Source organism: Pelodiscus sinensis, chromosome 3 (genome assembly GCF_052426305.1).
Source record: "Pelodiscus sinensis isolate ZL-2025 chromosome 3, ASM5242630v1, whole genome shotgun sequence".
Lineage (NCBI taxonomy): Eukaryota > Metazoa > Chordata > Testudines > Trionychidae > Pelodiscus > Pelodiscus sinensis.
Genome location: NC_143054.1, coordinates 56,439,062 through 56,466,160, shown reverse-complemented (window position 1 = coordinate 56,466,160; position 27,099 = coordinate 56,439,062).

Genomic DNA, 27,099 nt, shown 5'->3' with positions numbered 1-27,099 from the left:
TTAGATTTTTCACCACCTGTATTCCTGAGGTGATGAAAATATGGTACAAAATACTAAAGGCCAAAAGAAAAAAAAATTATTTTGCAGAGCTGGAGGTACTTGCCTCATTTGTTTACATACTTGAAAAGTACATTCAGGATTTCAAAGCTTAAATTGACCACAGCTTGTTAGATATTGCTGTGCTTGGCTTACGTAATTCTAAAGCTTTTGGTGAGTGAAGAAATAAACATAATACTAAGTTAAAGTACAAGTAATTGGTGAATACAGTCTATAAAAATATTGATTCATGTAATAGCTTGTTCAGGAGGCCCTAGTAGTCTAGGGTTAGCATATCTGGTCTCTTACCTCAAAAGTGATGTTTAGAGATGCCTCGTTTGACTCATAGGCCAGAGCTGTGGTCACCAACCGGTCGATCGCGATCAACTGGTTGATCGCGAGGCCTTGACCAGTCAATCACGAGGCATTCGGGCCCTCCCCACCCCTTATTTCCCCCCCACTACCTACCTCCAGCATAGGGCTGGCTTCCTGCGGGGTGGACGGAAGTCCTGCCTGCAGCTTCGCGACACTTCCAAGCGTTCCGGAAGTGCGCTGGCTGCTCCCCTCCTGCAGCTCTGTGGCATGCTGGGCATGCTGAGGGAGGGGGCGAAGGCCCAGGAGGAGGAGTGCAGCGGCTTCCCTGCACCGCAGAAGGGGTGAGTCGAGAGCAGGGGTTTCCCTGTGCCATGGGAACGGGGGTCGAGACCATGCCTCATTATAGCTCCTAGAGATCCTAACCAATGTCTGACAAGCATGTCACTGATAGTAAGGGAAGAGGTGCATGTCTGAGGAGTACAACACGAGGGATTTCTCTACACACCCCAGGGAGGTGTATACCCCCCCTGAATTTCTCCCAAGAGATCCCCCCCCCCCCCCAGTTTTGTGAACTACTGTAAAATCGTGAGTATAATGCGCACCTATGTATAATGCGCACCTACCTTATAAATGTCAGAATTGTGGAATAAACTGAGATCTTATCTAAAATATGCACCCCCATTATACTTGCAATTTTACCATATATATAGGAAGGAAGGGGGCGCTCCCACCTGCAGGCTCCAGGGAAAAGCACGCGCTGCACCGGGAAGCCAGCGACGGAGTGAATTATACTTGCGCTTTTACAGTAGTTACATGCCAATTTAGTGATTGGAAGTTTGAATTGAAATTGAAACATTAATAGCATATACAGTATACGATAAGATATGTGTATCTGAAAAAGTATAATAGATTTGAAACGTGTGAACACAGACTAGCTTCCTTATACAGCTGTTGTTCTTTATGACAGTGTCAGAGCATTCATTTTGGTGATGTTGGCCAACCTAATAATTTCAAATTATGATTTGTAAGCAAAGTCAAAATGAGCTCTCCCTGACAGCTAGTGATGAGCTGGGGGCTGGGGGGAAAGGCTTCAGGACCAGATTGTATATACATTCACACCTAATCTACCTAGGTATCCAGCAAACAGAGCTGTGTTGCCCAAGTGATAGATTTTGGCTGGGGTTGGGTTACAAATCACTTGAATGTGTGGGGGGGGGGAGATGAAATATTGTTGCTCTTATTGTATCAGTAAAGGGCAGTAGAACTGTACTTAATCTGTACTGATTGAGGGCATCAAGAGAGATGGTGGGGACAGGTGTTTTGCTTGATGGTCTGTCTGAGTCACAAGTACTATTTGACCTTCTCCCTCTCCATTGTTTAAAGACAGAGCTGATTAGGCTCCATATATAGTCTTTTGTTTTGTTAAGTGACCACCTCAGCTGAAATCACTGATAATCAGCTCTAAGTGCTTAGCCCTGCTGTGGGAACAGTGTTTTTGTGTAAGAAACAGCCCAGACTATACTAGCAGCGAGGTTCCCCCACTGAGAGCTAAGATGAAATCATTGAGAGCTGGGTGGAACCTCAAGAGACCAACTCAGAGAGGTCACAGTGGCAGGTGGCAGCAGACGGTGACAGCGCAGGGCCATTGGCAACAGAGCGATGGAGCGAACAGTGGCACAACGAACAACAGTGGCCAGAGCAAACAGTGAGCAGCTGGAGGAAGAAGCAAGGTGCCTTCTTGCCCCCCACCTGGGAGGTGTACTCACGTGAAAGCACCTCTGAACTCTGGGTCTCCACTGACCAAGAACAACACCAGTGAGTGGGGTGAGGTGGAAGGAAAAATGAGGGGCACGTTAAATAAACATTTGTTTGTTGGACTATATTTTAGTGACTTTGCTCCAGAATGCTAGATTTGTGACTGGGAATGGAAACTTATATAAATGTGTTTCCTAGTAGACCAAGAGTTTTAAAATGCATTATTTGCCAAGGTTGTTATCTCACATCGTTGCTATCTTCAGAGGTCATGATGTTGGGGAATTTCTGTACTAAACATTTTTATTATTATAATTGATTTTTACATAAGAAAGGTCATACTGGGTCAGACCAGTGGTCCATATAGCCCGGTATCCTGTCTTCCGACAGTGGTCAAGGCCAGGTGCTTCAGAGGGAATGAACAGAACAGGTAGATCTTTGTCCAGCAATAGAAACTACATTTGGATCAATCATAGAGCTATCCATTGAAAAAGTACTGGAAGCAGCAAAGATTTCAGTCTAGAAGTTGACTAATGAAGGCAATTATATTGAATCCTTAAGTGAAGAGGACAAGAAGTGTTTGTTAAGACAACTGAAAAAGTACACAGACTTGATTCTTTAAAATCTACAACAGCGACTTCTAGATTCTACTCAACCTCTACGTAGCTTTTACAAATGCCTGTCCTAAAAAACACTAACAGTTGAGTGGAGTGAGGCACTGCCAGCGTAGAGTATTTGAACACATGGTGGAATATCATACAATGAATGAATGAAGATTTGACTTCAACTTCTTTTTTATCATCACTAGTGGCTCGACCAGATCTTTGTGCTATGTTTCCTGGGATGAAAGAAGTAGAAATTCATCTCTTGCTGTTCCCAGTCACAACAGCTACAGTTGAGCGTTCTTTTTCATCATTGAATAGAATTTTGTGTTCTGAAAGAAGTCGCCTTCTGCCTGATTATGTGAATGAACTAATGAGCATATCAATTGGAGGAATGGAAGTACCGGACACACGAGAAGCCACCGAAGATGGCATTTGAGAAGTTCGTTAACAGAGTTGTGCAAAATTATAACAAAACCAAGAAGGATGTAGATGTAGTGCTTCATAGAAGGCTTGAGTAGCCAACTTTAATTTGTGTGATTTTAAAACATGAGTTAAATATAAGAAAATGGCCATGAAACAGTTTTCAGTTTTTACTATGGTGCCATATAGCCCACCTTCACCCTCATGGCCTCACCTCTCATCAGCCCTGACACCTCCTCCTTCCCCCCCGTAAATTCGAACATCTCCCTTAATTTCAATTCCTGTGGAAAACACTGTACAACACAATTATTGAGAAATGTTTTGAAATATGGAGGTCTATTCCTATTTAAATCTCCTTTGAAATTAGTGCCTTGTATGGTCCAACATATTCACCTGCATGACTTTCACATGTTCATTCTGGCCCATTTTTCTCTTTTCTTTTTCTTTCTTTTCTGTTGGAAAAGTTGCAGAATATTCCATACTTGCCGATTACTGCAGCATCTTCCATTTTATGGTGAAATTAGACTGAGTATTCCTGGATGCCCTATTTCTTTGCAACATTTTGATGTGTCTGTCTCTGTATATATTAATAAGAGCTTTATTTTAAGAATTACTGTATTCGATCACTCTTAGTCTTGGTGAGCATCACCCATGCACACTTACCATTGCAATACATTTTGGACTACTCTTTATCTGCAACTTCATTTTTGACTGCTCCTCATTCTCCATCCAAGACCATTGCATCTCTCTTTTTCATCATAAGATGCCACATCCCTTCCGATATCCTCGCGTATTGTACGCTTGTGGGTAACAATGGATTTATTGGTTTTGTTTAGGAATGATTCACAGGAAGAATATATTTGAGTGTCTGTTAACCTTATTTAACAGACACTGTCATTAAAAATAGATGTGGGCGGGTTTTCCCATCCTGTAAGAATTTCTGACATTTAAAAGGAAAATGTCATCCCAAAACAGGATGGAAGGACCAAATGTGGACATTTTTCACAAATTAATAACAATAAAATTAACAATTAACATACTGTGTTAATTGAATTGCAAAATAATTTCAAAGCGTTTTATAAAAAAAATAATTGTGGTGGTTTTGATTATAGCTTCTTTCTCACAAATGGCTTCAGTTTTAACAAATCACCATTTTCTGATGGAAAAAATGTTTAGCTGGAAAATTCTCAACCAGCTCTAAATGACATATCTGTTACTTCAGATACTCAGGTGCATATCATTGAAATACATAGAACAGAATAAACAATCCTCTGAACGTAGGTTTGAGGCAAGAGAGAGTGTTAATCATGGAACAATAGAACTGTTTGTTATTCAGTTAATTGAATTTTTTGTTTTGATTGAGGAATGATTTCTGGGGAGATTTGCTGTTTCATATCAAACTTCAAAGATGGTTCTGGAAATAACCCTGAAAGACCAAGCAGAGGTGTTTTTCAGTTGGCAGAGTTGATGGATTGCCTCATTGTTTGCATGTATGATCTAGGTATTTATTGGTAAGAGCTGGGTTTTTTTTTTAATCTTGGCAATTTATGTTCGTTAGTGTTTATTGTAACAAAATCCTAGCAAGAATTAGGGCTGAGACATGAATTTAAGTAACTGTTATTTATGTAAGCCCACTTATCCCTGTTATTTTTTTCCCAATGTTTCTCAGTTGTTTGACAACCTTAGTGTTTGTATTACTCCTTGTAAATAAATAAAGCCTTCATTTATTAAGATACAAGTGGTGAGGTAATTTTAGGGCATAATCTGTTTGTGTCTAAGGAAAAGGATACTATCTAAGGGTATGTCTACACTGCCACCCTAGTTTGAACTAGGGTGGCTAATGTAGGCATTCAAACTTGCAAATGAAGCCCGGGATTTAAATATCCCGGGCTTTATTTGCATGTTCCCGGGCACCACCATTTTTAAATGCCCTGTAGTTCAAACTACCTGCCCGTGGCTACACGCGGCACGGACTAGGTAGTTTGATTTAAAGCTCCTAATTCGAACTACCGTTAACCTCCTTGCAGTGTAGACATACTCTAAGTTACTGTCTTTCTCAAGAGTCAGAGGATAAAATCATATCTTCATTGAAGACAAGGGAAGCTTTGCCATTAACTTCAGTAATGTCAGGATTTCAACCACAATCATTTCTCAAACTCATCTGAGTCTCAAAGGATTTCTTACATAAGACAAGGAGATTGATGAATGTATTTACAGATCAGATTGCAAGCTGCATAGTAGTGGCATGAGACTATGGCACAAAAAGGGAGATCAAGCAGGAGATACTTTTAAAAAGTAAATAAGAAGTATTGCTTCATTTTATTAGGTTATTTAGACCTCTGCTCCCACAATGGCATACATCAGCAATCCTCTGACTTGCTATATAAGATGACAAGTATCTTTCTCTTACTTCCCAGAAGATTATTGTCCAGATTTCTCTCATTATATAAACCTGATCAAATCCCTGATAACATAATTATTCTTCCATGTCCCATGGTCTGGTTCAATTGAATACTTGCTTTGCATCAAAATACTTGCTTGGTTGTTTTTCATAGAATAATAGAATTGTAGGGATGGAAGGGTCCTTGAGAGGTCTAATCCAGGTCCCAGCACTCATGGCAGAACCAAACATTATCTAGACCAGATGTCTGGCTCATAGGCCACATCCTGCCCATCTGACACTTCAGTCTGGCCCCAAGATCCTACCAGGGAGTGGGTCAGAATAGCCTTGCTGGGTGGAGCCAACCCAACTCCTGAGCTGTGTGGCAAACAGAAGCAGCTAGCCCCTCACTTTCTGCCCCCTCTTACATGCAGCCTCAGCTCCCCTAGTGTCTGGGCAGCATGCTCTGGAGGGCACAGCTACAGTGCTTCCAGCCCCAATCTCCAGAAAGTGCGGTCTGGGGACAGAGAGCAAACAGGGTGCTGGCCTCAGGGGGGGTGACCAGAGGCAAGGGGGTTGGATGGGGCTGAAGGGACATCAAGCAGCAGGGAGTAGGGGCGACTGGCATAGGAGACAGAAGTGGCCTGGCTCATCCAAGCAGAATACATATGCCCGCACCAGGAACAGTAATTCATGTAGCCAATAGCGAAGGAAACATCTTTTTCTTACTATGGCTCTAATCTGTTTTCCAGTGTAGCTCTGTAAAGAAGAGGGAGATGCTGACCTTGAGGAAGTATGGAGAGGTGGGGATAATGTCTGACATAAAAAATGTTGCTGTAATCTAGCCTGGCTGTGTTCTCTGCCTCAGATCCGGCGCCTGCTGGTAGGACTGCTGCTCCTGGAAGGATAACTTTCACCTTGGGTAGACATGCACACACTAGCGTTGATCCAACTAGCAAACTAAAATAGCAGTGTAACCTGGCAATGTGGACTGCAACTCAGGCTGCCTGCCTGAGTACTTAAGAGTCTCTGACAGGACTGTACTGGGGTAGCAATTAGCCTGCCACCTGCACCACAAGTGCCGGTATGTCTACCTGTCAGAGAGTAGTGGGGTCCCATCAAGTTATCAGCTACCTGTGACAGGCTCTGCTAAAGAGATTGAGCCAGCCAGATGTATCCCGGGTTAACTGGTTGCCTAAATGGCAGGGCAGTAGTTAATTAGCTAGGGAATACCTGGTCCTTATGAAGGATTATGTGGATTTGGGCAAGGTAGAGTGCATTGAGGAATTACCTAAGGAAAGAACTCCCCAGGAGAGCTGGTAGGAAACCTACTCCCAATGAGGACTTTCTAGATAACAAAGGCTGCTGGTGAGAGGAACAGTCCCCAAAATACAGGAAATGAAAGTGGAGGGGGAGGGAAGGTGGAGGGAAGGGCTACTGACAGGGTTCACCAGAAAAGGAAACTAAGGGAGAATAATCTTAGGTGAAAGGGAAGAGGTTTGAATGCCAAGTTTCAGTGGAACCTAGTACCAATGGAAAGACTTCACTAGGTAGCAGCAGGAACCCCCGAGCAAAAGAATTATGAGTTGTTCTGAGGAAGGGTTATCATACTTGGACTTCTGTGGGGACCTTGACTCAGGAAGAGAGATCCACCTTAGAGCTGATGACAAGAGGCCCTGACTCCAGAAGAGGGTTCAGGGACAAAAGGGCCTCACAGGTAAGGGACGTGAACATAATTGGAGTTGATGGACTAAGGTTGTCTCAGCCCCTTCCCTCTCTCTAGTTACTTGCTGAGAGAAAGGCCTATTTGTGTAATGGTCTCTCTATACACACCCCTCATTAAACTTATTGAAAGCCCTCTAGTGAACCCTGAGGCACAAACTTAATTGTAATGCTACCAGGTTGTAATGCTACCCCAGAGGTGAGGACATCCTTTACACTATCAAAACTGGAAACCACACATCCCCAGCTGCAATGTAGACATACGATGTGAGTCAGTAATGGGTGTGGCATTGTATAGACTCCTGCAGGATGTGGGATGACCTTAAACTTCTTAGTGGTACTTAATCCTTTATATCACAATGCAAACTGGGCAGCCCAGGTAAGAAATTGGCACCTGTTGCTTTTGCTAGAGAGGGTCTTTTCAGAGCATTCCTTCCTCCAGTGATGACCAGTTCATAGATCAGTGTTTCTGAACAACTGAGTTCAACTGGGCCTGCATTTCTTCCTAAACCTGATGATCACCAGTGCCCTGCAAATCAGCTTTCAGCCAGCTGACAATACACATGCAGGAAAGCTTCATCTGAGACACATTTGCTGTGAATAGACTACAATGAATTAAACCACTGTTGGCGAAGTTGATGTTGGCAAAAGAATGTGAAAATGAGCTCTGCTGTGAGTCCAACATCATTTAATGTGGCCACAGGAAAGTTGCCCAGTGCTGTAAAGTGAAGAAAGTAAAAAAATACAAAATATAAGCAACAAGTAGTCTTATAGCACTTTAGAGACTAACAAATAGATATAGCTATACATAGATATATAGTATCATGAGCTTTCGTGGGCAAAACCCACTTCCTCAAATGAGCAGAGCAGTAAGAGAAACACTAGTGAGACAACTACCTGCTCTACTGAGGCTTTCCAGTATTTAATTTGTAATAAAAGAGGTGCTGAGTCTCAAGCAATGTTTTTACTTTCATAACTGATGCAGCAAGCCCAGCTGATAGGGTTATGAACTGCCAAGCCTGGAGGTTCTAGAGCTCAAATTAACCAGTAGTCTATCATACCATCTACTGTGACAATGGTGAGTGACATGGTAGAGGTTAGCTTTGCCTGAAGCAAGTCTCATCCAAACAGTGATATGAATGATTTTGCACTGTTGGTGGCTTTTTTATGTGTAAAGATGTTGATCTGTAAATAAATGTTAAAAGTACTCGAGACAAATCAGTGGCTAGGATGCCAAATTTCTGTAGGGTCTCTGAAAAATCCTCCGTGGTTCAGAATTCTGATGTATAAAAGACAGCAAGGGAAAAAAGTACAGTAATTTGAAAAAAACCGAGTTCATTTAAATGTATATATTAGTGTATATTATATGTTTAGTACTACACTGCTACTGTAGGACTTGTAGTAGCAATCAATTTAATGTGTAGGATTTATGTGGAATTCAACACATGAGGGAATTTGATCTGACAAGTTTTATACATAGTCACATCTCTCAAAATGGTTCTTCAGCAGTGATCCAAAATGAAACCTGCAGCTCCAGTATTTTTTAATCTAGAGAATTGTTAGATATAGACAAAGGGAATAAGATTAATTGACAGAGCAGTTTAAGCAGGAAAACCAGCCAGAGGTAATACAACTCATGAAACTTGGACAGCCATGAGAGACTATGTGGATGTAAAACAATAAAATAAACATTTTATTCAGAGTTTAAAGACTGTAAAAAGAGGCAGTTGTTACTTAGGGTGTGTCTAGACTACCTAGTTTTGTCAACAAAAGTGGACTTTTGTCGACAAAACTATACCAGCGTCTACACTACCGCTGAGTTCTGTCGACATATCAACAGAACTCAGCAGTTTTGTCGACGCTGGTATACCTCATTTTACGAGGCATAACACCTTCTGTCGAAAGAACTCTGTCGACAGAAGGTGTTATTGCCTATAACATTGCGTCCAGACTACGGAGTTCTGACGACAAAGCAGCTTGCTTTGTCGACAGAACAATGTGTCTGGACGCTCTTTGTCGACGGAAGTTTTGTCGACAGTATCTGTCGACAAAACTTCCGTCAACAAAACGCGGTAGTCTAGATGTACCCTTACTGATTGTGGGATAAGTTAATACATAAATCTGAAAGGAGAAACTGAGGCCTCAGAAGCCAATACAATGGATTATAAAGGAGTCAATAACTCGGCAGTTCCATCTGGAGGTGCAACCGAAGCTTTGAAATTAAAGTACATTGCTAAATGTTATAATATATCTTTGAGATCTGCTAAAATAAGGGATTGCATTGGTTGTATAGCAGTGCTTATTAAACATATTCAGAAACATTTTTAGTGTTGCCAGGTTATGGAGAGTTTCCTTATATTGTATTAACAATAGCAATATTTTGTAAACTTAGACTTTACTGTATATGCATTCTGCTTCCACACTTTTGGTGAAATCCAGCTTTTACTGTGAAAATGAGGAGTCCTGTGGCACCTTAAAACTACCAGATTTATTTGGGTATAAGCTTTCATGGACAAAAACTCACTTTGTCAGATGTATATGGGCACCCTCATTGTTTTAGGTGTTTTGCAAAAGAGAAAAGAGACAGTTCCTGCTCTGAAGGGCTTCCAAGCTAAGGTCTCAAAGGAAGCATGGGAGGATATGGGGATAGGCATGCAAAGAAATTAATATGGAGAAGCATTGGCTGACCTATCTTATTTTCATGGATTGCAAAGTCTCCGATAATGTCTTGATTTTGCTGATTATAATAATGGTATAGATAATGGGAACAGGAAAAGGGAAGTAGGGAAAGAGGAATATTCAAAACTTATTACTTGTCTAGTCATGATTAGTAGTCTGGATTTTTTAGGAGTCATGGCAGAGGGGAACTTTAAGGAAATATTTGAAGGAGGACAAAGGTAATGACTTCAAATTTTGTCAGGGAGTTTTTCCCATGCATAAGAGAGATACTCATTCTCACACACATGCTAAACCATTCTTCTCACACCTCATTTTAGTTTTAATGGAACAGTTCATGTATAAATTGAGGATAAAACTTGGACATTCACATTTTGAATATTTTTTCAACAATAAAATATGAAAGCATCATTGCTAGTTAGGGTGCAACTACATAGCAGGGCTTAACGCAAAATAAGCTGCTCAAATTGAGCTACATCAATAGCTTATTTCGAAATTGGGAGCATCTACACAGCCTTATTTCAAAATAGAGCACTCTTCCTCCAACTTCCCTTACTCTTCATACAATGACAGTTACTGAGTCAGAGTAAGAAGTCCTCCAGCTTGATGGTATTTTGACATTATTTTGAAATAATTGACTGCTGTGTAGACACGGACTAAGTTATTTCGAAATTATTAGTTATTTTGAAATAATGCTACTGTGTAGATGTACCGTTAGTGTAAAATAGTTTAAGCTACCATATACACCTGACTAATTCATAAATGGACACAATAAGATAAATGAAACAAATGTAAAACTTTAATATCTTTTTTTCTTTCATATAACCATGTAGATGTTTTCATTATCTGTATATTAATTGTATGGAATAAAAATTCAAAGTGTTAAATTATAAATATTATTTAAATGTTGATGCCTATGCCTTCATGTCTTTAAAAAATGTTCCACATTTATTTCAAGAAACTTTATGAGATGTATCTTATATTAGAAAGACAGGAAATCTTTTTACTCTTCAGAATAAGAACTGTTGGTATTTTAGGGTCTATTCAAACCAGTTCAGGTCAACTACAGTCTTTCAATTGACTACACTGGGCTCTGGATCAGCCTCTTATATCACAGGTCAGAAAGAGCATGGTTCCTTTGTTATAACTATCTGACCTCATCCTTAAAGGAAACTGCACAGCATGTTCAAAAGATCAGTCTGAGAGCTTAAATTCATTACTCTGCTAGACACTAAATCTTGAACTAAACAGAAACTGGATGTATAACTTATTAAAACAATCTATAACCTCCACCCCTGTTATCTATGAATGCAGAGGAGTTAACAGGCAACTTTACTTTGAATTGTCCCTTACAATATGTGTTAACTACTTATGCTAAACTATTCCACCTAGCATTTTGCTATAACACTGGGGGCTCGTCTACACTGGCCCCTTTTCCGGAAGGGGCATGTAAATTTCACCAGTCGTCGTAGGGAAATCCGTGGGGGATTTAAATATCCCCCGCGGCATTTAAATAAAAATGTCCGCCGCTTTTTTCCGGCTTTTAAAAAAGCCGGAAAAGAGCGTCTACACTGGCCCCGATCCTCCGGAAAAAGTGCCCTTTTCCGGAGGGTCTTATTCCTACTTTGAAGCCGGAAAAAAGCGGCGGACATTTTTATTTAAATGCCGCGGGGGATATTTAAATCCCCCGCGGATTTCCCTACGACGACTGGTGAAATTTACATGCCCCTTCCGGAAAAGAGGCCAGTGTAGACGTAGCCTGGGAGTTTGTTTCCCATACATGAATAAGAGCCCTGTGTAGCTCAAAAGCTTGTCTCTCACCAACCAAAGTTGGTCCAATGAAAGGTATTACCTTATCCATTTTGAAGAGTCCTGTAGCACCTTAAAAGCTAACAGATTGATTTGGGCTTAAGCTTTCATAGTTAAAAACCTCTTTGTCAGATGCATTGTGTCCAATGCACCTGAAAAGTAGTTCTTAACCACGAAAGCTTATGCCCAAATAAATCTGAGGGGCCTGGTCTATGCTACATGGGAAGGCCAAAGTAAGATACGCAATTCTAGTTACAAAAATTACATAGCTGGAGTTAACGTATCTTTCATCATATTTCTGTGCCATCCACAAAGCGGGAGGCTGATGGGAGTAAACGCTCCCATTTGCTTCCCTTGCTCCTCGTGAGGAGCAGGAATACCAGTGCCAATGGGGATGCCCTTTGAGTTCAATCTAGTGAATCTATACTACACCTGCTAAATCAAACCCTGGAAGAGCAATCACAGCAGTGTCGATTTTCTATGTAGTGCAGATGTGCCCTTAGTCTTTAAGGTACAACAGGACTCCTAGTTGTTTTTGCAGATGCAGACTGACACAGCTACCCCTCTGAGACTCATCCACTTTGTCTCTCTAATACCCTGGGACCAACATGGCTACAACTGCACTACATGAAGTTATGAGGGACCATTTTAAGCATAATCTTTCAAGTCAAATGTACAGCTGTATTTCTTTTTATGTTCCATAATCTAGCTGATGAATGACAGCACAGTGCATCTTGTATCAAAATAGAAGACAGGACTAAAGAGGAAGGAGCTTAGCAGTTTCTCCCATTTCTGCTTTAATATAGTTGGATAGCATGATTTCACTACATGCTGATCACTAACACCACCTCAATTACTATAATCAATCAAGAACTTAATGCCTACATTGATAGGAAAATTCATATCTTATTGCAAAAAGATTAAATAGAACAATAGACATTAAACACTCTGTCTAGAGATAGGAAAATACTTCCATCTATGGTACGACATCTTATTCCCCAAATTTCTAGGAGCACACTGAAGTGCAATATTCCCTCCTTAGTGGAAAATTCTTTTTCACCCATGCTGAGCCTCAAATTTCTAATGGCTTAGTCATCAAACTAAATCATACAGTCAGAGCAAAAGAGTGTTAAAATCATTCACTATATCAGTAGCAAATGGACAATATGCCAACAATTGTTCATTTTGCACAGACACCATTGCAGGCCTAAGGAAAGTAACATCTAGACTTCTTTCAGGGTGCACGATCATCACTTCTATCCTGCCATCACGCCCAAGATATTGGCTACAGATACTAGGAAAAATAGCTAATTTCCCACAATAAGACAGAATTAAAAAGCAATGTCTGGTTACTGTATGGATCTTCCTGAGGATCTCCTCAGATGGTGGATAGTGTCACAACTGAACAAAAAACACTCTGGGACTCTGAGTTCACTCACATGTGGTTTCACCCATTGTCTCGATATGATCCACGGAGGGCTTGTGATTGTAGAGCATTGATCATACTAGGTACAGCTTTCAAAGTGTGCATCCAACAACAAAATGCTGAAAAGCCCAACAGGAGATTTCCAGAATTCAGAACAATAATGTCTTTTCACATCAACAGCTCGTGAAAGATTTTATATAAGCCAGATGTGTCTATTATATGATTGATCATACTCTCCTTTAGAAAGTAGCTATCCCTGAGTACATCATACACAATGACATCAGCTATAGCTCCATTCTTCATTCTTGATCATGCGGGAACATCTGTTTCACATCTTCAAACCATTGTTCATTGCCACAAAAGAAGTCAGTACTAGTAAAGTCAGCATCATTAAGTCAAGCTATCCCAGTTCTCCACCTGTTGGAAAAATAACAGAAAAATGAAGCTAGAGATACCCCCACAGACAATAAATAATTATATGTCTGTTTGACAGCTTAGGATAAACTGGAGTAAAAGAGATCTTGTGTTTTACCTTCGCCTTCTGATTCTCTCTTCTAAAAGAAATATTTCCATGGTCTTATGGCCACAAACAAGGAAAGCATTTTAGCATGTGCATAAATTTAACCAACTAGATAGTCCCATTTACTTTCAAGTGGTTGCTCAAATGCTTGAAATTACACACATGCTAAGTTCTTTGCTGGAGTGGAAATTAATTGTTTAGTTATGAAAGCTAAGCAGTTGGGAATGGAAAATGTTGAGATGCTTTGTGTTTTATGAACTTGTTAAACTAAAAAGGTTTGGGGGTTTCTTATATCATTGACTCTAAGTTTTGAAAACAGCATCTCCAATGGGTGTTTTCTTAATTGTTGGAACTAGAGGTGTGAAGGGTGCTGCCTCACACCCTAGCTTGAAAGGGTTTCCATCATATATAGGCTTTATAGTTTACTTCAATGGCTCTCAGTATACCCACTGTACAAATTGTTCCAGTTCCCCTGGGAATTTCTGGCTAAATTGGCAGCAGCTTATGCATAAGGTACAGCACAGGCACTGACAACTAAGTGAGGGAGAACTTTAAGTTCTGTTATAGACCTTCTTACTGATGCTTTTCTCCCTCTAGGACAAACACACCCAACGTTGTGAACTTTCTCGTCCAATTAAAGTCAATGGGAATTGCACACAGCTATCCAATGGCATCATTTTGCACTAACTGAGTTCTTTTTTCTTCTCGCCCTCTCTCTATTTATTTTTCAGCATTTAGGCTCAAAAGAATGTAAGAAACTAGATAAGTGATAATGAAAGTTGATAGATTTAGGTGCCTAACTCCTTTGAAACTCCAACTGAAAGTCTCCTTTCCCTTGCCCTGTTTCTTTAAAAAAAAAAAAGTGAAGTTGTTTACATTTCAGTTATTCAGGTCACAAAGAGCTCCCTGCTCTCCCAGAACCTGTCCCACAATTCCAATGAGCTAACGACACCAATTTATGTGGTTTTCAATATTGTGAGTGTCACCCCCTGTGCACTCTTTTAAAGCACACTATCTACAGTATTACCAGGCCAAAAGATGATACAGCCAGATAATTCAACCAGCATATCTTTGCTTTGGAGCAAGTAGACACTCAGGAAGTGACACCAGGTTGTGGAATTTTCTCTGCAAAAAGACATCTAATCCCCCAAAAGCTTACAACTGGATATGAGTTTGTAACTAGATGATTACTCTGTATATTATAAAAGAAAAAATCTCAAAATGATAATTAACGAAGACTTGTAAAACTTTATGGTACTTGTAAAACTTTGTATGTCCCAACCTATTGCAATAAAACAATTACGTTTTAGCAAAAAACGTACGGTTTAGTTCAAATTTAGAACTCACATTATGCAAATGGTTTCCACATTTAGCAAAAGAAATCATTCTGTAAATGATGTCTACTTAAAAATGAAAGCACAAATGATCCAGATAAAATGGCCTCTTCAGCTAATTACTCAGTTCAGTCCAGCATAGTTACTATCTACATCCTCTTTTGTATTATTCATCCCTTGTGAAATGCAGTACCAGGCTTTCTCTGCCTTTTCCTGGAGGCAAGGGTGCCCTGACACCCCTTGCTTACAGAACACCTGCTTACAATAGACTACCAATGAGACTTAGCCCTCCAGAGACCTAGAAGGGCCAGGGAGAGACATTGACCAATAAGGAGCTAGGAGGCCAGTTAAGAAGACTTACCTGTTTTCTTTGAAGGACAGTCCTGAGGGAGCAGAACATGGGAGCAGCGCTCCTCAGTATTAGCCTAGGACTTCAGGTAGCTCTTCTGCTTAAGACTTGTGTCTATTAGTTTTAGGGTGCAGACAGCCAACTCTTGTGTTTGGCTATCACTAACCATTTAAGACTGACACCAAGATTATGTCAAAGGTCATTCTGCTATAGCCTGACTGCCACATTACTACAGAGACATTTCAAAGCAAAACATGGCAGCTTTGACTTATCTAATTTACAGCACATTAACATATCACAAGAGGCAAGTGAGATCCTTGCATGGAAGACAGGTCTGAAATGCAAGAGTTAATATGAATATATTCTATTGCATGTATACAGCCACTCTCTCAGATGTGTCAAAAAGGGTCACCATCCATGTATCAGGATAGATTTCACTCTGTATAGCTTACATCTAGCAACTAAAGAAAGAAAGAAGTAGCTTTATGTGCATATTTCTATGATTATTTTCATGTCTAGATGAAGACAACACTTTTCACCACCACCAGGCAAGGACACACAAAGTTCTACTCTTATTCACTGGTGTAAAACCAGAATATCCCCATGCAAGTCAGTGGATGTATCCCAGATTAACTCTTGCATACCTTAGAGCAGGATTTGGCCTATATTGTCTTAATATTTCTCAATTCTGAAGAATGCCTGTCTTTTAGCACTCAGAAGCTGTGAGTCTATGTCATGCCAGGTGAGTAATAAACAGAAAGATTCTTTATTGTTCATGTCTTGCATGCTGGTACAGTTAAATGACAAGTCCCCATATTGCCAGAGAATGTAAGAAATAACCCAACATGTTGACAACCATGTTTCTGCCAAAATAAGTCTCTCAGTATTATTTTATCACCTCTCCAAACAATTTATGGGCTGATCTTTGAATTTTGAAAATGACTTTTGAATACAGGAGGATCATTTTCTTTGCTTCTCCCTCCCGCACCAAATAGTGAGGACAGTAACTTTTAAATACCAAATCCTGTCATCCATCAATTCACCCAAATGCATTTTTAAGTATCTCATTTCACATCAGTTTTTAAGTCTAGCCATTATTTAATATCTTCTACAAGGAGCCACCTTGTCTGTGCTGACATCATCTGCTCAGTTTTCTTTTACATTTTCTAACAGAAACTATGACACACTCCTAAAAGAATAGACACACAAAGCCAAGAAACAGACAGTATAACTCAGGGGCCAGACATATGTTTCTATAACTTATGTCCCTTACTCCATTATTTTTACTACTTTTGTACTTTTAGAGTACATTATTTTTACTACTCTTTGAGAAGAGAAAGTTTGATATACAGAAATATTACAGTGCACTAATACTTTGGAAAACATGAAATAATCAGAAATTAAGGAATCTAGCAGTACACAATGTATTTCCATCAAATTGTAATTTTCACTGTGATACACTTCATTAACAACTAGTTCATCAGATAAATACAACTGTAAATTGTAACTCTTCAATGTTAATGACTTCAGGGTGCAGTGAAAGCAGCGTCAAATTAACTATGAGATGGTGGTAGAGAAAAAAGGAATATGAATTGATTACTGCAACTAACTATGCCAACCCTGGGTATTGGCCCTTAAAGGAAACAAATTGCTTATCTTATATCGAACCACGGTGCCATGTAGACATAGTAAAAGATAGCCTGGCAGGAAAGGCATGCTTTCTGTGTTACCGGACAAAAATTCAAAGATAATTAGAACAATAGTGCGTCCATCTGCTTTCAGAGCACAATCTGAAGTCCACTGAGTACAATGAAGTCCACTGAGTTCAAATATCTAAAAGGGTGTCACAAGGAGGATGGAGAAAATTTGTTCCTCTTGGTTTCTGAGGACAGGACAAGGAGTAATGGGCTTAAAGTGCAGCAGGGGAGGTTTAGATTGGACATTAGGAAAAAATTCCTAACTGTCAGGGTGTTCAAATATTGGAATAAATTGCCAAGGAGGTGGTGGAATCTCCCTCTCTGGAGATATTTAAGAACAGGTTAGATAGACATCTGTCAGGGATGGTGTAGACGGAGCTTGGTCCTGTCTTGAGGGCGGGGGGCTGGACTCGATGACCTCTCGAGGTCCCTTCCAGTCCTATTATTCTATGATTCTAATGGAATATTTCCCATTGGTATTGCTGGGTTTTGGATCAAGACCTCAATGGATGAACTACAAGAGCCACTTCTTCAGTTTCTATTATGTAAGAAAAGTGTACACATGAAAATGTCTGTTACGTTAGAATGAGAAGAATGTCAGGTAGAAGTGAACAAGTCATTCTAAGTCTGCAACACCTCACCTATGAAAGGATAAGAGACAACAGTGATTGCAGCACAGGGACATCCTACTTATGATATAATGGCAGATTCAGCAGTATCTCTTCCCACCATTTCCCTAGCTGATAGGGCAGTGGTGGAGAACCTCCAGCCCATGGGCCTTAAGTGATTCATCAGGGTTAGCTGCTGGTGGGCCACCAGGCACTTTGTTTACCTGAGTGTCCACAGGCATGGCCACTCTCAGTGGCCATGGTTCACTGTTCCTGAGCAATGGGAGCTGTGAGAAGTGGTGGCCTGGCCCATACCACTTCCCACAGCTCCCTCTGGCCAAGAATAGTAAACTGCAGCCACTGGAAGCTGTGGGGCCCCATGTCTGTGGATGATCAGGTAAACAAAGTGCCTGGCAGCCTGCCAGCGACTAACCCTGATGAACCTCGTGCAGCTAGTGTTCTGGACGTATCCTACCCATATAGGAGATTCCATTTCTTCCCTCATTTTCTGAGTCACCCTTTGCTGACTAATGTCAAATGAGCAGCTTATTGGGGGGATGGGCTGTCTGACAAAAGAGTAAAGGTCCAATGAAAACATCTGCAGGTAGCTGGTGTGGTGAAGGAAACAGGGAGATGTCTCGCCCACACTGAATGTGCAGTTATATACTGGACTGTGTGAATGTAATTACATAATTAATGAATCCTCAATGCCATATAGTGTTATTGACTTCAGTGGGGCTGACACATGCAACTGAAAGCACTATTTGGCACAGTGCATGTGATGGCTATGCACTACGATTCTTTCATTCGCTACCTCTGGATTCATTTTCAAGATTTCTCAATGGCTGGAAAAATTAAAGGATAGAAAAATTCAAATAATTTACTTTTTCCCCATACCTGAAGATACAGCCTACTTGTATAAATAATAGGGTGAAGCAAGAGCAGACTTGTATTTCCTTCCTTCAAAGCTGCTGACCTCAATGACACTGAAGCTTCTTAACTAAATTTGGCCGGATCCCTATTGTGGCACAAAGACAGCAACTTCTCAAAAATTAGTCTCCTCTTTTTTCCTCAAATCACTTGGTTAACAGTTTCATAAATTTCATTCCGAGTTCACACACTCAGTTCTCCTCTAAGGTAGGGTCTTACAAAATAGAGCACACCAATTTCATTTAATTGGTTTTGTATATAATCAGATCAAAATTGTTTACTATTTGGTGAACATACTAGGAAAGTTTACTCTTGAGTTGCTTTCTGTGCCATATGATTGATAACTTAGTTCATGTGTCTTTCCCCTTTTCCCAATTGGTTGAACTTACCTTTCATAAGTGGGAGAAGTCACTCTTTCTGTACAAGAGTTGCCCAGAAATAGATCAGGTTTTTCAATAATATGTCCTATGTTTGCAATTTAGGAAGTCTTGTGTGTATGATAAAAAGAACTTTCTAAAATGGCCATTAAAGCACTTCCATAACAAATACTCTTACAATAAACTATTTTTGCTCATAATCATAACAATTTGTCTTTTCACAAACATACCTAAGAGTAAACATTAGCCCATCTTAATGGTTGTGAATACGCAGATAAAAGTGGTTACAAATACCAGCAAATGGAATCAGTGGATTATAATTGCAAGTATATTGATAAATTATTTATTGTTTTATACTCACTGTACTGGTCACTCTTGATCTTTCCTTGTGATGCCTCTATGAACAGCCTCTCTTATCCTCCTTTTCTGTTAAGCTGTCTCATAATGGCTGATCATATTGGTAAGAATGTTAAAGTAAAACACATATCCAAATGGAGGGGGGGGGGGGCATTTACCTTTTACTTTTCTTGCCTTTCAGAAAAGAAGTTATATTTTTATTTATGAAATGTTGACACAGCTATGCATATATCAAAAACAACTAAATTTCATCTAGAGAGAACACATATTGTTATAGTGGTCCTCATCCCTATAATTCATTGCCTAAAGTTGTTGGAGATTTAAATCTGTTCCTGGTTTTAAATCTTATTTGAAGTTTAATTTTTTGGATGTCCTTTTGATAAATATCTGTCTGTTTGTTCTGGCTTCTAAGGTTACCTGTACTTTATTTTTAAATGGAGATTAAGATTAAGTAGTTGAGCTCTGATTCAAAAGTCATTGATGTTAATGGAAAGATACCCGCTTAACTGGGCTTTAGATCAAAAATCTAGGGAGGTTTCTCCTTGAAAATCACAGTGAGTCAGACTCTTAGCTGTAAATCAGCATTAAGTAGAGCTATGCTAATTCATGCCAGTTTAAGATCTGACTCAATGTTTCAAAATTAATTTTTCATAATTTAAATCAATTGCATTGCACAGAGTGCATAGAGCTATCTCCAACCATGAATGCAAAAATCATTCAGACCTGACAACAGTATGGGGTTTCAGATGCCACAAACATCTGTGGGGAAAACTCTACAGATTGGTTAGTCTTTATGTCTCACCTCCCTGTCTGTGGAAAGGCAGCCAATGAGGACTACTCTGTGTAATGAAGGAACAGCGGCGATCCCAGTCCATGAAGTCAGGAAGCATTGGCTCCAGCTGACTGTGTAGCCATTGATCTGTCTTCCAATAACATATCCTCAAGCTACCCCTTTTATGGCTTGGGAAAGACAGTAAGAAAAAAAACCTTTCATGGATGAGGGAGAAGTAAAGAAAAACAAATCTCATCTCCTTCAGAACTAGGTAAATTACATCCGGAACTAAGGTAGAATTTTACAGCTAATTTTAAAGACTTTTTTTAATTAAGACTATTAATAGGGAAAAATCAAACACTGTCAAAATGTCCTCCACTGTTGACATATTATCTATCTCTAGTATTCTAATAAACTGAATGGAGGAGGAACAGCTAGAGGAGGATCTGTCCTCCACAAAGAAATTTTCCTACAAGGGATGTCAAATCATATGGAGATGTTTCTCATGATGACAGATACCTTTACACACTGTTTCTGTGCCTCATGAATTACTGCCACTTTGCAGATGTGAATGTATAATAATCTACCTAGTGAGCTAGCATGATAGTCTGGGAAACTCTAGAAGCTGAGTTTGAAATGGAATTTGCTGTTTTTAGTCTGAAAAGATGTATGTAAAAGGACAAAGGAAATCCAAGGAATGTTTGGTTCCAGAATCTTTCCCAGCAATAGAATGAGTGTTGGCAAATGCACTATCTTAGATAAAAGCTCTTTAGACACATTTAAATTGACTAGTTATTTATTATTATTATTTATTATTATAGGTGCTGCATAGGTACTACAGCTCATTCAAATTTCCTAAGACACACAGAGCCACTTACAGTCTATACTGGAAAATATATTACTATCAAAACAACTGAATACCCAGGACAGGAATCTCTTTTATGTTTGCACAGCTCCTAGCACAACAGGGCTTGATCAGGGCTTCAAGGTGCTATAATAATGTAAGCTATGATATTAATGGATGTAGCCATAAAATGAAATTTGCAGACTATGGTTTTCTTTATTGGTCATTTCTTTGCCAACAGAGCCTTATCCACACATGCTATTTACCCAATTATGGAACAATAGAAAACTTGGATTTGTTACCCTTCTCTGTAATTTTTCCAGTTCTAATATTTCTTTTCTGAATGAAGCCTTTGGAACTACACATAGTATTGTGGCCACACCATCGATTTATGGAGTAGTATTATAATATTTTCTGTCTTATTATCTATCCCAGGGCTGGGCAAGATGCGGCCCAGAGGCTGGATCCAGCCCACCTAACATTTTGATCCAGCACAGAGACTGCATCTGGCTGCTTTCTATTTATATCTTGCTGCCTGTGCCACCAAATTTCTAATCAATGGCTCATGCAGCAGGATCCTATTTTAATTGCTCATGGCTCCTGGTCGTGGCACTAGCTCAGCAAGGGCCAGAGCCGTAAGCCCTTTAAATAGCTGTAGCAACCCTGAGCAGCTGCCAGGCAAAGCTGTAGCAGTGGGGCCAGGAACTGGGGGGCCCTTTTCTGTGTTTTTAATTCAAAGCCTCCAGCCCCAGACAACTCTGGAGGGGAGATTAGTCCCCATCCCCACTCCTTCTGCCTCAGGCCCTGCCTCTTCTGGAGGTGGAGCCAGCCCATGACCAGGTACCGAAATTCATTAAGTGCCCCCCCTCAAAATTATTGCTCACCCCTGATCTATCCTTTTCTAATGGTTCCTAATATTTTAGGACACTGCTGCACATTGAACAGATGTTTTCAGGGAACTGTCAATGATGACTCCGATACCTCTTTCTTGAGTGGAAACAGCTTATTTAGTCCCATGGTTTGGTATGTATAGTTGGGATTATTTTTTTCAATGACCATTACTTTGCTGTTAGCATAAAATTTCATCTGCCTTTTTGTTTCCCAGTCACCCAGTTTAATCAAATTTGTTCACAGTCAGCTTTGGACTTGACTATCTTGAGCACTTCAATATCATCTGCAACTTTTCCTCTTTACCGTTTACCTCCTTTTCTCGATCATTTATGAATACTTTTAAACAGCACAGGTCCCAGGACAGATCCTTGAGGGACCCCACTATTTATCATTTTCCATTATGAATACTGACTGTTTATTCCTCCTTATCTTTTAACCCATCACTGATCCATACGTGGTCTTTCCCTTTTATTCTGTAAAATAATAACTGCCTACTTTATTTACGAACCTTTGGGGAGGGACATTGTAAAATGCTTTCTGAAAGTCCAAGTTCACTATATCACCTGGATTGCCCTTATTTACATACTTGTTGACCACCCCCCAAATAATTTTAATAAATGGTGTCCCTAACCCTTGCAATGTATGTTGGGGGGAGTGGGAGAGAGAGAGAACATGCATGCCTGAGGCTATGTTTACAATATACTTCTTTTTTGGAAAAAGGTACACAAATTGTGCTTCACAATTTGCATACCCCCATGTTTTTCAAACTGTGGGTCCCAACCCTCTGGGGAGTCGTGAGCAACTTTGAGGGGGGTCGTGAGCAACTTAGAGGGGGGTCACGGTATCAAAACATTTTAGAACCCCCGGCATACCCGATTCCTATTATTTTTTCGGAAGAGGCTTTTCCGAAATTTGGCCCGTCTACAATTTTGGCCACATTTTTGGCAAAATTTTGGCCACATTTTGGAAAAACCTCCTCTTTTGGAAGAGCCCTTCTTCTTTGTGAAATGAGGTTTACAGGGCTTCTGAAACAGTGCATCTGCTCTTCCAACATTTTTTGTGAAAGAGCAGATGCATTCCCTGGACATGGCTCCAGTATCTCAGGAAAACTCCGTAGTGTAGACATAGCCTGAGTATGAATGTGCTGTCTCTTTAAGAGAGCACCCTCGATCAAAAGTCTGAAGGTTTGTGTTCAGACACAAGCAATCAAGAGCAGCTCCAGCAAGGCATATAAATCCCCTCCCCCCAGGGCCAGTCCTAACCAGTTGGTGGCCCCAGGCAAAAAATTTGTCAAGCAAAAAAAAAAAAAGGTCATGGAGTAATCAAGGAAACCTGGGTGGAGGATTCAGGAAGTCGGGCCAAAATGCACTTGCGGCCCACTCCTAAGACCAGCTCTGCCTCCCTTCATCCCATCACCCCAGCTCAGACAGGTTGGGGAAGGAGTCACCCTGACATCAACACACACAACCCTACTGCAGCAAATAGGAGGATGATCCCACTCTACAGTGGTCACAGAGGTTTTGGAGAGGTAGCGGGAGGGGAGACAACAAAAATGACGAGCAGGGGGAGCAAATGGTCCAGAAGGCTGATTGTCCAGCTGCCCCCTGCATCTCTTGTCTCCCCTCCCACCCTCTCACCTGCCTGCCACCCACCTCAATCAGCCCAGCTGCTCATGACAGGTCAGGTGTGAATCCAAATCCTGCTCAAGACACCCGTTTTGATAGGTCACCCTGGATGAGCAACCTCACAGTCTACCCCTGCTCACCTGAATGTCTCACATCTTCTGAAGACCAATGCAAGAATTCACTTTGCTTCTGTGCAATGACCGTGTCTTCCTTGCGTGAGCCTTTAGCAGCTCATTGTCCAGTGGGCCAAATAATTGTTTGGCATCTTACTGTTTCTGGTCTTCTGAAAAAATAAATTGCTGTCAGTTTTTGTGGCTTTTGCTAGCTGCTCTTCAAATCCATTTTTGGCCTGCCAAATTACTCTTTCACAGTTTACTTGCCAAATTTCATGCCCCTTTTTATTTTTCTCCTTAGGATTCCAATTTTTAAAGGATTTTTTTTCCCTCTGACCACATCTTTTACCCTGCTGTTTAGGCATGTTGGCACTTTTGTCCTCTTCTCTGTTTTATTATTTAGTATTATGATTATTCTTATTCTTATTATTAATAATAATAATAATAATATTTGGGATAGACATATAGTTTGAGCCTCTATTATGGCATTTTAAAATCTTTCCATGCAGCTTGCAGTTATGTAATTACACCTTCATTGCTCTTTCCAAGCAGCTTATCTATAGTCACCTCTTGGACCAGAACCCACCACTTAGGAGTAAATCAGGATTTACCTCTCCTCCTGTGAATTTCAGGACTAACTGCTCTAAGAAGCAGGCATTAATAGGGTCTAGAAAAAATCATTTTCATCCACTCCTGAATTGACATGTATCCAGTCAATATGGACATAATTGAAATCCCCCATTGTTACTGGGTTTTCTGTTTGGGACTTTTTTTGGTAGCTTCTCTAATCCTTTTCACAATCACCATCACCATCCTGTTCAGCTGGCCTCTAGAATACCCCTACTGCTATGCTCTTATTAGTGAAGCATGGAATTTCTGTCCAGAGAGGTTGTATGATACATTTTGTTTCATAAAAGATTCTTACAATATTTGACTCTATGCCTTCTTTCGCATATAGTGCCAAGCACCCATCAGTGCAACCCACTCTGCCATTTCTATATCTTTTGTACCATGGTATTGCCACATTCTGTTGATTATCATTATTCCATCAGGTTTCTGTGATACTGAAATGAGGTTTATGAACCCTATACTGAGCACAGGCAGGAGGGAGAGGAGAATCTTCCCAGTTTACAGGCACTCAGCTGATCACACTCCTGGACAGCTGCCAGTACTGCCTGGTGTGAAAACATGCACCCCCAGTTGTGATCAATAAAACAAAGAAAAGCTGTTAGGGACAGAGGAGTACTGGCCAGCACCCAGTGACTAAGGGGTTAAACTCAGGTACTAGCAAGGGTATTGGCAGGAGACCAGAACAACCAACGAGGGGATACAGTGCTGAAATTTGAATTGTATTTAGATACCTGGCCTGCTCTCTTTGAAAAAGAATTCTAAGTTAAGGGCTGGAGGGAGCAGATGCAGTAATCAGAATTAACATGCCTATAAGAAATATTGGACATGGGAGTGATCTTGGTCTTGAAGTATGGATCAGCATGGATCGTGAGTAGGGGAAAAGGTGTATTCAGTCACAATCAGGATATTTTTCTTTGTTTTGGTTGTTTGGTTAAACTTCTCTCTTTGTGAATCTATGCCTTCCCTCCCCCATTCACTATCTAAGGGTCTGTCTACACTGCATTCCTCTTTCGAAAGAGGAATGTAAATGCAGCTGAGCGAAATTGCAAATGAAGTGCAGATTTGAATTTCCTGCGCTTCATTTGAATAATCGCGTCTGGGAGCTATTTCAAAATACCCTATTTCGACAAAAGAAGCGCAGTTTAGACACAGTTATTTTGAAAGAAACCCCCTCTTTCGAAATTATCCTTATTCCTTATAAAATGAGGCTTAAGGGTAATTTCGAAAGAAGAGTTTTCTTTCAAAATAACTGCATCTAGAAAGTGTTTCTTTTTTCGAAATAAGGTATTTCGAAATAGTGCCCGGATGCGTTTATGCAAATGAAGAGTGGGAAATTCAAAGTCACTCTTCATTTGCAATTTCGCTCAGCTGCATTTGCATTTCTCTCTTGAAAGAGGAATGCAGTGTAGACATACCCTAAGAGCGTACTCAGAGATGTTCTCTGTGTTTCAATTTGTTTTACTCAGTTGCTCTGTAACACCTAGCAACTAAGTTTTCTTTATCCAGTATATCTTTTTGTTTTGTTAATAAAATCACCTTTTTTAAGGCAACGATTTGATTTTTGTATCCTGGAAGGAAGCAGGAGGTGTGTGTGTGTGTGTGTGTGTGTATGCATGACATTTGAAGAAGTGGGTTGCACCCATAAAAGCTCATGATACCATCTACATGTTTTGTTACTCTTTAAGGTGCTACTAGACTATATGTTTAAGTTTTTCCAGTTACAGAGGCTAGGTCTACACTACACCTTTTTGTCAGAAAAATTGTACGCAAAATGTGCTCTGCATTTTGCATATCTTTTTCCAATTTTTTTTTCAGATGAGGCTACCAGAGACTGCAATTTATTTCCTCTTTGTTGTTTCTGTCTTGTGGTAAAAGGGCTTGGGGTACCCTTGGGGAAGAAATTCCTCCCTGTGTTTTTAGGGTTTAAATCACTTGATGATGGCAGCTTTCGTTTTTCACAGAGCCAGTGCATCTGTGACTCTGGGAAGATTTTGTAAACAGAGCCTATAGAGGCAAGGTATTTAAGGTCTCATTTTCTACACTCAGAGTGCCAGAGTGGGGATCAGCCCTGCTATAAAGGAGGGAGAATCAAGCAAGGCCGAAGGCTTGGGATAACAGAGGAGCAACAGGCCTATGCCAGGCTGCCTCTAAGAAACTGACATGGAGACAAGCCCTGGAGCTGAATGGCTGATAGACTCCATTTACCTAAGATTTTAGGAACAGATGTCATTTAAACGAAACTGAAGTGGACCAGTTAGGAGAAAGTTGGACCCCGGGGACAGGGGTGGGGAACCTTTTTTGGGTCGGAGCCACTGACGCACAGAAAAATTAGTTGAGGGCTGCACACAAGTGACAAGCAAAAAACAAAAACAAAAACCTCTTCACTGACGTGGCCTCCATCTGAGAAGGAGAAAGACACGGACTCCCCACATTCCCCTCCCAGAGCCTGGGGGTGGACAGCCCAGAAGAATTTGGGTGCTCTAGCCCTGTGGTGGGGCAGCAGGGGGTGGGGCACCAGCACAGGTTCCCCAATGCTGGGGAGGCTCTGAGCCTCAGGGGCTGGATCCAGGTAAGCTAGGGGCTGCATCCAGGCCTGAAATTCCCCCCCCCCGCCCCCGCCCCGAACCAAAAGCAGCTGTTATATCAATATTCCCATTTACTACCAGGCAATTAAGTTCATCCATCTTAATATTTAGACTTCTAGCATTTGTATATAAGGACTTATAAATTGTCTAAATAGCTAGTAAACTGACTTCCTGTGATGTGACCAGAATGGGACTCTTCTTCATTTGACTGTTCACAGGTGCGAACTTTCATTTTTCCCAAGGCCCTACCCCCACTCTGCCCCTTCCCCCAAGGCTCACCTCTTCCCACTTTGTTCCACCACCCTCACCCAGCACCTTCTTCCCGC